A 13,253-nucleotide genomic window follows, 5' to 3' on the forward strand; every position below is an offset into this window, starting at 1 on the left:
TCTGTCTGTCCATCCCCACCTGTCTCTCTCTGCCAACGCTTTCAGGGGCTGCCCGCACAAATCTGTCAGGCAGATGGGGGGCCGGCTTTTTACATGTCACTTGAGGGACGCCCAGGCAACACAATCTGCGGCCCACAATGCAGTGTGTTTGAACCTTGTGAAACCCAAATGGAGAATCGATGCAGCGCCATGAACGGCCCAGATTCTCTGAAGAAACCCTCTGTATCCTGCTCGTCTGTGTCTACCTTCTGCCGGGCTCCTTTAGAAGAACTCTGCATCTTTTATTTATCCCTTGAAATAAGGCTGGACCCTGACGAGAGCGTAGGCTGCACACGCAGACACACTCTCTCTCGCACACACATGTACACACACGCAAATGGGCCTCCTTCTGTTACTGAAAAGTCGGCAATTATGGAGAGAGAGGGGAGGGACAGTTGGGATTTGCATATGTCGTTGAGAGAAGAAACTACATCTCCCACAAGGCCCGGCAGTGGAAATGAACCAGCTGTCCATGGTTTGTAGATCAGATCTCATCCTCTTGATTACGAAATCACAGAATAATAAGGACCAAAAAGTTGTGGGCCACGCTGTTTGTTCCTCCTTTGTTGTTCCCTAGAACAGAAGTTATTTTGCTTCCAGTGCCTCCGAGCTGTTTGCCATGTGCCAATGTTTGGTGCACTGTGCTCTACTTGTTCTCCTTCTCACACAGAAAATCAGACGGCTCCAGCCCTGCCCCTCAAAAGCTGTCATGTGAACTCCCGCCTTTTGTTTAATTTACATTTTGAGGCACAGCCCATCAATTCCCCCTCATCCCGCTGCCCCCTGCCAACACCGCCACACGGCCACACCAACTGGCTTCATCAAAAATGCAGAGTTCAAACTAATTAGTGACATTTGGCCATTTGTGAAACTTTTTTCTCTCCAAGCTCAGCTTTTGTCAAGCATGGCCTCATAAAGAAGTGGAATACTTTTCATTAGTATGAAACATTTGAAAACTATACGTCAGTGACAAAACATATTTCTACCTTTACAGCGATGCTGATCTGAGTAGAGATTTAATGCATATTAAATAAAATGATAATTACCCAACATTGACTAAATAATGCTATAATTCTAAAAGTATCCGTGAACGTCCTCACAACATAGATGATTTTGTCAGTAGCTTGTGACAAAAAACTCCTAAAACTCAATAATACACTAAATAAGGATTTCACATTCACAAAAACAATCCACACAAGTACAATGCATTATGACAATTGTTTTCATCTGTGCAGATGTACAATATGCAAATGCCTTTCAGTGACTTGTAAAGTTTGCTTTTGTTGCGAGAGACATCTGTCTCACTGATTAAAAATAGCTCTCAGTATGAAGGCAAACATCCGTAGGGATAAGAATGAATATATGATGTGATAAAATGATGACATGAAAGCTTAATCACACATATAAGTATTGAAGTTCTAATAGCAGCTTGTGCAGAGGTGTATAATATATAATGGGGATTGGAGACACAAACACACATACGCAAGTCTTTGCAGTGTGGCTTGGCCAGTGCACTGATATTTTCAAGCGGCCCAATATAAGATTTCTCTGTACTGCTAATCTAAAAAGAGCCTTGTTTTTATCTTGATCCCCATGCATTTTTACATTGCAACAGTTGAGTATCTCAGTCTATAAAGGAAGTGTGCAATATGAAGCGACGTTGAAGCGCTTATGATCAATATTTGTATATAGTCATGGATCTCGTGACTACTTGTGTGTGAGTAGGATTGCTGGTAGTGATGAACACACTGTATATGTATCACCCGACTCTGATTTTTCCTTAATTTTTCCAGAACTATGGAGTGTCTTTCCGCTGTTTTTACGGCCTTTGACTTTACTGTTTTTGTTCACTCTCATTACAGCTGTTTTTAAAAACTCACCATAAGCTGTCCGGCATCAAACAGACAAAGTTAGCAATAAACTAGTCAACGTTGTGGAACATTTCGCAGCTCAATAGCCAAGTATTTCTCTCAGCAGTTGGTGGAGACCAAAAACAGAGCTAAAAGAAGAGCAAACACTCGATTTACATTCATAGGATGTATAGAAGCAGAACTCTAAATGAATGCTAATGTTGGTCGAGCATACCTGGCACCTACACTGTATCTGATGGATGTTTGAAATCAACCTAAAAGGTGATAATATGTGTTCACAGCTTGATTCTACTGCCCCACAAGTGGCCAAACATTGTATTGCAGTTCTAAAGGGACATCTGACTGATTTCATCTCGCCTCAGCTGCTCCAAGGTTTACCATTCTTTTAAAATCATTTTTTTGTGAATTTCCAGACAAGTGCAATCCTAATTCAATAGATTACCCCTTTAAATGACTGCTATTTAAATATTGATGGCATGATCTACAACAATGGCAACAATAAGTATTTCTCGTATTCAGCAAAGCATTTTCTAATGTAGCAGCTGTATAACATCTTTTTGTCAGCATTAGAAAGACACCTGCTATGATAATGGTGTTGACACAAATTGTATCGACTTGCAGTCCTGTCTGTCATATCACCCCCATGAGACGCAACATCTCAAGCTGTGACTTAGTGGTGTGTCTCTACAGTTGTTATATCATTATTATAATTATTCACAATGTCACAGCACCCCCATCAGCTGGCTAACTAGAAACGAGTCACATCGAGTCAAAAGGTCGCTGACCTTTAGTAGTGGTGTACTGAAGTCTATGCTTCGATTCTATGCTAGTTTGTTAGTCGTTTTCATCCAGAGCTTGAAACATATTTATAGAATTGAAAAAAAAAAACATTGCTTCAAGGCTGAAAGTTTCTGCCAAACTTTCTTTGACTGCTGTGTTTCCGGTCGAGGTTGGGTGAGATGGGAGCGCTTGAAAATGAGCGAACAGCAGAACACGGTGAGGATTTGAGCAGCGCAGGTGAGGAGAGGGGAGGTAAAAAGCTGACATCGTCAATATGGAACCAAAAGGAGAGTGCAGCCTGGCAGTCACTCAAATCCTGCACCTGCACCTTTATAAAACAAGCTCTCCGGTGTGCTTCTCTGGCTCCCTCTCTCTTTTTGTTTCTCGCTCTTTCTCTCTCTCTTTCCTTTCCATGTGCTGTGGCTTGAGGCGTTGTCATTTTCAGCATGTTTTCTATACACCGTGCACTCTTTGTGTGAGTGTGTGTATGTGAGTGTGTGTATGTCTGTGTGTGTTTATTGCGGCCATCCTTGGGGAAGGAGAGAACGATGAGGAGAACCTGTTTGAGAGCAGCAGTGCCAGGTTCTGTGGTACGACTCAGCGTGGAGCTCCAGACACCTGGTCTGCCTGAAGGGCAAGAGGAAGGTAGACTTTCTTTTTCTCTTCGTCCTCCTTCTGCCCTCCCTTTGCTTTCTATTCGACCTCTCTCTCTTTCTTTCTCTCTCTCTCACTTTCACACACTCTTTTTCTGTCTCTGCTCTCCTCGAGCTTGGAGAAAACAGCTGCTGTACTGCCTGTGCACAGGCATCCCACCTTACCAGCCCAGCCTATCCCATCAATCATGAAACACTACTCACCACTGTTTGTATGGACACAAGCACACTCGAAAAGGGAGAAACTCAGAACTTTGTGGGTCAATGACTTTGAAAGAATTGATCCAGAATGCTTGAGGCCACTGGACCAGCTGATAATGCTTCAGAAATTACAACAATATACCGACCCTCCTGAAAAACTCCTGATCAAAGTTACCCACTCTCTGGACCCATGGGCTTCAGTGTTTTTCAACCTTTTTGAACCGCAGCACATCTTCTACAGTGAAAAGATCCTGTGGCACACCAGCAACCAAAAAAGTAAAAAAAAATCACATTGTAGCATAATACAGCATATATGATAGGTAATTATTGCGCTACCTACTGGCATGGAAGAGTATTTAATTACTAGGCCAGCCATTATATTGCGGGCTCAGACGCATAACAATGGCACATTATTTGCGGCAACTAAATAATATTCTTTTGGACCTATTAAGTGAAATTGGACTTTTCCCCACGGCACACCTGACGATCTCTCACGGCACACTGGCCTATAGTGAAATCAGTCAAGTGGTCAGGTGATCAGACAGGTTTTTTATTTTGAACTAAAGCCGAAAGAAAGTAGGCTACTCTTGAAATGTATGCAATAATCCCTATTTACATAGAGATAAACTGTGTTCCTACATCCGTAGATCTCAACTGGGACCGGCAGCAGCTGAGTAGTTTGTGGTTTTTTGGGGGACAATGTGACGACCAAATTCCACCATGCACTTCCTGGAGTCTCAGGAAGTTACTACACCTAAAACAACAAAGTGCTGTCTTTAGTTTAGCCGATTACGTTTAAGATTAAGTGAGCTATAACATATTAATTTGTGAACTTGAGCTGTGCTGGTAGGTCTGAACTAGCTGTTTGCCCCTTTTTCACAGTGTTATGCTAAGCTAGGCTGCTGGTAACCTCATTTATAACGCACAGACATGAGTGGTATCATTCTTTTTAGCTAAGTAAAATTAGTTAATGTCAATATTCTTTCAACAAGACGAGTCATCATAACTGAAAGTAATGATGGCAAAACTCTGTTACTAAGTTGCAATTAACTCAAATTATTTTTTCAGTGTTGCACAGACTGCACGATTCAATACAGTCCTATCTGTGGATATTTTGGTGAAATGACATCTGTAAAATGATCACATTGAAAACAACTGGACTGTGATCTTTGTCCGTCACAACAGTGTGGCCGGGATTGATAGTCTGCGATGCTTTCGCTTTGTCACTGCTCCTTGGCCTTTCCACTCAACTTTGACATTCACCATCAGCTTTGTGGCCATATGTGCACATGGTGGTTGAGTGATGAAAAGTTGCCCATTTTCATATTCAAGTCTGACATATTGAGGAATGGAAAGATGCTCGTGGAGTGCTTGTGGGCAAAGACAGTGACATACGGACACTTTCTCTCTCTCTCTCTCTCTCTCTCTCTCTCTCTCTCTCTCTCTCTCTCTCTCTCTCTCTCACTCAGACGCACACAACTCTTGGTCAGCAGCACAGATGAGTTCTGGGAAAACAAGCAGCTGCAGAAGGAGGAAAGGACCATAAGGCTGGACGGCTTGCCAAATTTCATCATCTATTATGGATTGCCTAAGATGCACACGCTGCTGCAACCAGGGGCATGTCTCAAATTCACATGCAATCGCAAATCTGCGTGCACACACATGCATGCTCACAGGCACACCTCTACAGCAGCATTTCAAAAACCCTAAAGAACAAGAACCTGGAAGAACAAAGGGAACGTTCAATGTTACATTTATACGTGCATGATGCATTCCAGGATGTCACCTTTGTCATAATAATCTTCAAAGTAAAGTTTTACACGTAAACTGGGTTTCAAGTGCAACACCCTCACTTCGTAGCAAATGACATTATAAGCATTTGTGGTTACTTTATTATGTGATACTCATTTATTAATAATATATGGCTTGAATATTTCTCGCTTGCGTTGCTATTTACAGTGTCTTTTTCTACACAACCACTGGGAGTCGCCAAAGTCAGACATGTTACAATTCTACACACTGGGCCCTAAAGAGAAAAAGAGATGATGCAACTGCACCACAGAATACAAATGTCCAGACACACAGCCAAACTATTTTGAAAGGCAACAGAACAGCTAAATTGACCACTTCACACACAATACTTTGGATACATAAAAGACCAGTATCCTGTAGAAACAAGAGACAATAGGGAATGTTAATAGCAGATGGTACTTTAAAATGTCATCCGAAGATGTTGCTTGAGAACAAAGTTATGAAGTCTAATTGTTGCAATTTTTTTTCTAAATTGATCTTAAAGCTTGAGATTACTTTTGATGGCCTGTTTTACTGTTATTTACATCATAATTCGATATAAACGGTTGTTGTGAAGTTTAAGCTGCTGTTACTCAACAGTCACTGCCTGCATACTGCCCGCCTGCTTCTTTGCCACACTCTCATCTTGCCATCTCCCTTGATCTACTTGGTCACCTTCCTTAAAAAATGGACACCATGTTTATTTGCTGGACTGACTTTGGAGCGACAACGGATGTTTTTTTTTGGTCATAACCTCGGCTACCTTCAGGCCTTCACCATCTTTTAAAGAAAAAACTGTTTTTGAGTTTACCTGGTTTACTAGATATATACTATATGTGTTAAATGTACATCAACTTACATGTAATATGCTTAAGTTTGTAATTACCAGTTGGATAGCTAATATGTCTAAATATCCATTTCAATTCCCTAGATTTCATAATCTCAGCAATGGGTGGGGATGCTTTTTGGGGTGTGATGTCCCTCATATAGAAGTTGCTCACTAGATAACATATTCACCTCATGGGCAGAGGTGCCTCGCAGGGGATGGTCAAATGGCAGCTGGAGCCCAGTCCACATACTGTATAATATTCTATGTAACAGCTGTTGTCAAGCTCAGTATCTAATGTGGTTTTATGCTGTGCTGAGCTCGGCGCATGCTTGTGGTGACGAGGCCTTAACACCTAATAACAACCTATATATGCACATATTACTATGCATCCTTTGTGATATTTATGTATCTATATGTATATAATCACTCTTCGCTGTGGCTGGTTTTGCGATGTTTTGAGCTTATTATAACAACTTATAGTGTTAAGCATTTCATGAGCATAAAGTAGCCATGAATCTAAGTAGTCATAGGGGAGGAGTATAGTACTCCTCAAACTCTGAGTTTTTTCAAGGTCAAAGACGAATAACCTTCACGTCTTCATTGCAAAATATATACACTTTTTTATTCATTCAATGCAACGCATCTGCATATAATTGTCTCACTGAAATTTCTATAGCAAAGAAATTAAGAGATTTTTCATGTCAGACTTTAAAAATGAAATTAGTTGGACTTTCCATGAAGTAGAAGAGAGAGGCAACTACCTCAAACATAGCTTAGATGCCCTGTGGACCCCAACAACACAATCACTAGTCATGTAGTTAGATTTTATAAAGTGGTCTTGGCATTCTTGGTCTCATCTTCAGGAAGGGGAAGGGTATAACTTGTTGTTGTGCATGTTTGTGTATCTTTTCAGAGGGAGCACTTTGGCAGGCACCATTACCGCCCAGCAGTAAATTGCCTTGTAAATTACAGTGCAGGGGTAATAAAGCCAGATTTGTATATCACCGGGAGTGGAGACTGTGTCTGTCTTGTAAATTTAATTAAACAGCAGGTGCAAAATCAGGTCATATGGCTTTGATGTGCCCCATGTGAGAATGACAACTAGACAAAGATTCTAATACGAGCAGCATTTACATATTTTTGCATGCAACGGGCGGTTTGTACAGAGGTAGGGGGAGCCTTGCCTATCACCTTGTAGCGTATTAAATTTCCCCCAAATTAAAAAGGATTCAAATTAGCTGTCACCTTCTATTTTAATAAATCTACAGCTAAATAAATGGTTAAGCTCTTCAAAAAGCAGCCTCTTCCTTGCTCAGAGTATGCATAAACTCAGCCATTACCAACACCTTGTGCTGAATGAAACACTTTCAGACTAATTGGCTTGTATTGCCTACCTACTGTACATTACACAACATCAGAAATAACCCATTAGAATGCAATTAAAATACGTCTCAAGAACTCCAGTTAAGCAAGATGTGACATCCAGCTAAATGAACGCCTGCAGTATAGTATAGTGGAAAAAGTGCTATTTTCTTGCCAAGCAGAATTGTGTTTTTAATATAGATCTCCGTCTGGCTGATGTGCACTGAAGCCAAAAATCATCCTCTTATGGCTGTGCTTGACCTGTGACACTGTCAACGTGCTGTCTGGGCTCCAGAAGGCCCTTTTCTGTACGTCGGTTTGAGCTCACTGCCAGAGAGCTTACGAACGTGTCAGCGGCATCAGTTGACCTGACGGCAACACCTTGGCTTGTTTCTTTTTTTTTGTGTGTTGGGAGGTAGTGGTTGATAATTACCACCTAGGATGTAGCCATCTGTGCCGCCCTTTCACGGCCTGTTAAGCTCGCTTTTCAGAAAGTTTACTGTTGACAGAGGGCACGCGAGAGGAGTGAACGCCAGAGCGCGTTAAAAAGACTGCACACTCAAGCAATATTAAAAGCAGCGCTAAGGAGCTGATTTACAAGCAGAAGGTGGAGGAGGAAGAATAATGGGGGAGAGGGGCGGGAGGCCTGGAACTTGCACTTAAGTAGAACTAGTGAGCAGTAACAACACATTCAAACCAGGTTGAGGAGAGTATCCTCAGAGTATTCAGTCAGTTTCACAGTGACCTCAGGTTCATAATCCCTATATTGTTTCTGTCCCGGCATGAACACTTTCCACTTGTTCCGGCTCTGTAACTTTTCATCAAACCCGTCCATCACTCAGAGCTGCCTATTGTCGTCAGCCATGAGGGACACCTGTGTTTCTGCCATAAGGCAGCAGTTATCATCAAGCTGTCGGATATCTGTCACTATGGCAGGATCTATGTGGAAACCTTCGCTGTCAAAACCTGTCAAATTTCACAGAGTCTTTAATGAGAAAAAGCCAAGTTGAAACCACAGGCGCAGACGTATGTGTGTTTTGTGTGAGAGTGAGAGATACAGCAGGCTGGGGGAACAGGTGCATGGCTGGAAGCTGTGGTGGAGGTGGAAGGAGCAGTCGGGGCTCAGTACAGTACGTCATCTCTGATAGCTGACGGTTGCAGTCCCACTAATCAAACACACATCAGCTGCCAGTGACTAAAAGACACATGACTGACATTACATAAAGAGTAGTAGGCTTAAAATGGATCCAGCTCCATTTCACGCACTCCATGTTACTTTGTTTCAACTGTAGCCTCAGGTATTTGATTTGATTCGATTTGTTAGCTGTATAAAAAGAAAAGTTTCTTGCTAAACCCAAACATGAATAGAACATGAAAACATTGTTGAGTGATTTCCCTACAGTTCATGTTCCACCTGGCAATATCGCAATCAACTCAAGCCTGTTTGTTTTGACTATGTGCTCATCGCAAACCCAATCCCTCAGGTCTTCGCTGTTCTCAGGGATGTCATCATGACAGGAAACAGAGTTTGTTCCTGCCTTCGACAACCGTTACCCTCACCTGCCTCCCCAACCGGCCTGTCAAAGGCCAGGTGAGGCGGCTCAGGTGAATCACCCCAGGCAAACGCCTCCCAGATACTATCGCAAGACAGAAGGGGAGAGCGGGGAATGAGACATGGGTTGTAGAGAAAGAAGTAAGAATGAGGTAGATGGGTTTACTTAAGGTGCAGAATGTGACAGGAGGGTAAGTCATGCAAAGCTGAAGGTAAAGGGAGAGGAGGTATGTGATGACACGTGAAGAGGGAGAGAACGAGAGTGGAGGGGTATGAAGTTCTATCTCTAAGTGACATAGACAGGTTCTTATGCAGGAGCCTCATGTGTAAATCCAGTGTTTAAGTTACCATTCCGACTTACTGTACGAGACCTACACGCATTTGTAAGGTGCGGATTGTAAAAGCCACTTAAAGCATTTGACATCTAGTTAAATATGAACATGAGTTTTTGTTTTTCAAAGAAGAAGATCAAAGCTACAACAAGCAGCTTAGTTTAGCTTTGCAAAACGACTAGGAACAGTAGGAAATAGCTGACCTGGCTTTGTTTAGAAGTATGAAGTCCACCTGTCACAGTGTTAATACTTTCCCTCTAGGTTGCAGTAATAGCTTCATCACCATCATTATTTTATCCATCAAAAAGGTTTGTTACTGTCGTTGTGTAGACTATCCGTACCACCAAAGCTCACTATGTAAGAGCATATCCCATAACTATGATACTATTTCATTTGTTTATCTGTTCTGAATCCTAAGGGTGGTGGATTTTTCTTTTTTCTTTAACCTTTGCACATAACCAGTCTAGCCTTTTCCTTCTGGTCAGTTTGTGCCAAACTAACCCTCACCTGGCTGTAGCCTCATATTTGATTTGACACACACAAGTGTGGTATCGATCTTCTCGTCTACTCGGAGCAAGAAAGCTCATATGTTTTTCTAACTGTCGAACCTTTCGTTAAAACAGATACAATCTTGCTCTTTTGATAAATTCCATTGATGTTCTCTGTGTCAGTGCTATTTATTAGAACACTCTAAGTAATTAATTGTTGGAAGAACATCTTTTGTTTTTGAATTGACAGGCCAGAGCCTTGTCTTGTTGAACCACAGGGAGCTAATGAGAGCTAATAGGTGTCCGGAGGCCTCGGGGACAATGAGCAGTACAACTACATGCTGGGATTAAATAGATCGGAGGCGGGACCCTGTCATCTTGTGTCAGTCACTGGTTGATGTACAGCGGCCGCTGGTCACAATTAGAGTCCTGTGTGCTGTGTGTGCAAGTATGAGCAAATGCAAATGCCTATTATTAACCCTTAACTCCCCATCGGGAACTGGCGGGGAGCTTTTAGATTTTAATGTCAACGTGCGTTTACTTGAATATTTCCTCCGCAGGGGCAAATGCTGCCCGTCAGCGGTACATGTCAGGACTGAGAAAAGACCCTCTAGAATGGACAGCAATGCTCAGTGAGACAGAAGCCAGTGTATTGCTTTATACTAGTGACGCATGAGCGAACAAATAAAGAGTGCTGAACCATTCAGAATGAATCCCCATGTTTGACCCGAGCTGCTTTTAAATGTGGTGGTGCTGAGGACATTTTACCTCTCAGTTTTCCATACATCGAAAGTCATTGTGTATTTCATAATTGACGAACAGGCTGTGCTGTTATAACAGCTCTCTAGTTCCCTCTTCTGGCAAGCAGATTTACCATTAACATCACGTAAATCATAATATTACTCACAACACAACTACTACATAATGATTTCAGCTCCACCGTAGTGCTCATGAGAATTTACCTTTAGAATTCCTGTGGGTACTAAGATGTCTCAATACTGAATGATGGTAATGAGATGATCATTGTCAATCTATGTTAAGTAAGAGGAAGGCATTTATCCAATGACAATCATAGGTTTTGCCTCATTTTTTGCAACATGTAGTCTTAGTATATCGTAGCTTTGCTCAGGGAAAACTTATTACCACTAATTTAGGGATACTTTTTTCCAATTAAGTGATTCTTGCAGCATTACTGGTAGTGTAGATGCATACAGAGCGATTAATCAACATTTACTTACTGTACCAGTAGGTAAGTTCATCCTGTTTCTCTCATTGAACCTTAGGACTGGTTTAAATCTGCATTTCAAGATCAGTTTTAACATGCAAGTTCACTTAAAAACAGCCATCATGAATTCTGACTGTAATAAGACTTCCTATGCTCTCTTGCATCGCTGTTGTAGTATTAAGGCTAAACGGTTAAGAGTGTGTTGGTTGGTTTGTTTGTGCAGAGCAACAGAGGATGCTGATGGGGAGCAGGGAGAGGATTTGGCAGCAAGGCGTTGGAAGGTAAAGCCAGAGCAGACCCGCCTGATCGGCCTGCAGCCAGCACCCGTGTGACAGCAGAACCTTGTGTTCTATACAGAGCAGGTGCAAAGGCCTTGTCTCTTTTCTTTTCATTCATCCCTTTCTCAGCTTGGCCCTTTGTCTTCTTGGTCTCGCTGTCCATCTCTCCATTTCTGTTCCCGCACCGCCTGGCTCTTTTCCCCCCCACCCCTCTCTGGCCCTGTATCATACTTTATTTGCTCCAGATAACACATAAACTTCAACGCCCATCCACAAACTCTGTCACCATGATGCCCACAGATGGCAACTTCCTGTGGTCCTGCCCAGTGATTGGTGGAGAGACTTCCAAACAGAGAACAGCTGGTGAGGGATGATATATCACCGAGCGTTTGCACTTTCATTTTCAGGGTTGTCTTGTTAATGCTCCCAATCCAGCATCTGGCAGGAAATAGACACAAAGGCAGAGAGAGGGAGAGAACAACCTGTTCTTTGGCAGACCTTAACAAAAGGCTGACACATGTCTGATGAACACACAGAGCTGAATATGAATATGAACGAAAGATGCTTGACGCAAATATAACAGATAAGATGATGTGAACATTTTCTATGAAAGGTCATTGCTCAGAGAATTGCACGGGGAAAATATTGGTTTTCTTCTTTGTACCATAAAGGAGATACTTTTTTTTTACTCTGTACTATATTTATTTTTTTGTGACATACTATATTATGATTTGTTTCATGCCATACATTACCATTACTTTTTAATGGAGGTTCTATGAACCTACATATACCTTATATGGCATACTACATCATGCATTTCTTGTATAACATACTATGCTATGACCTTTTTGTGACAAACAATACTCATTTTTATGATACATTATACTAAATTACTATGCTAAGACATTTTACGTCACATTTTTTTATGGGATAGTATACTATGGCGTTTTTTGCTACCCACAATAATATGATTTTCTATTGCATCTTATATCTATATATGATATTTCATGGTAAACTATACTAATGAACAATTCTATCCTATGACTTTTTAGTGCATACCAAACTATAACTGTTTTATGCCTTACAATGTCATAAAAGGGTTGTAGTATATAGTATGCCACAAAACGTCCTTAACATGTTGTCATGCAGAAGTCATAAACAATATAATGATAAAGTATGCCATACAAAGTATAGTATCTGACAAAAACCTTGGTAGTAAATTATGCCATAAGAAAATCAAAATGGAATTGTTCACAACACATGTTGTAGTTTGCAATAAAAACATGTATGATATTGTTTGCCATAAAAATGTCATGTTATAACGTGATAAAAAAATGCATAGCATACCATAACAAAATCACAATACAGTATGTCACAAAAAAATGTCAGTATAGATATGGTCTGACCTCAGGGTTCTCTGACCTCAGGGTACTGTACTCTGACCTATGGGTTCTATGCACTAACCTCATGGTTCTCCGTTTACAGGGTTCTATGCTCTGGCCTTAGGGTTCTATAAGTATATAATCCCATAATATATTTACACTATACTTTATTGTGACATTTCTATTACATTCATGTGGCATAACAGTATGGCATTATTGATATACTATACGACAACCTATGTCATGAAATTGTTTGACTTTCTTTCATACACATTTTTAAATGGCATAATATACCATGATATTTCTTTATGACATACTCTATGATAACGTCTCATCAAATTGTCAGGACATTTCTTAGTACATTACATCACAATTTTTAATGGCACACAATATATATTTTTATGACATAAGACTTTTTAATGACATTCTTATGGCATACTTTATTACTTCTTCTTTGACATCATTTATAT

The sequence above is a fragment of the Taurulus bubalis genome (genome assembly GCF_910589615.1).
Source record: "Taurulus bubalis genome assembly, chromosome: 1".
Taxonomy (NCBI): domain Eukaryota; kingdom Metazoa; phylum Chordata; class Actinopteri; order Perciformes; family Cottidae; genus Taurulus; species Taurulus bubalis.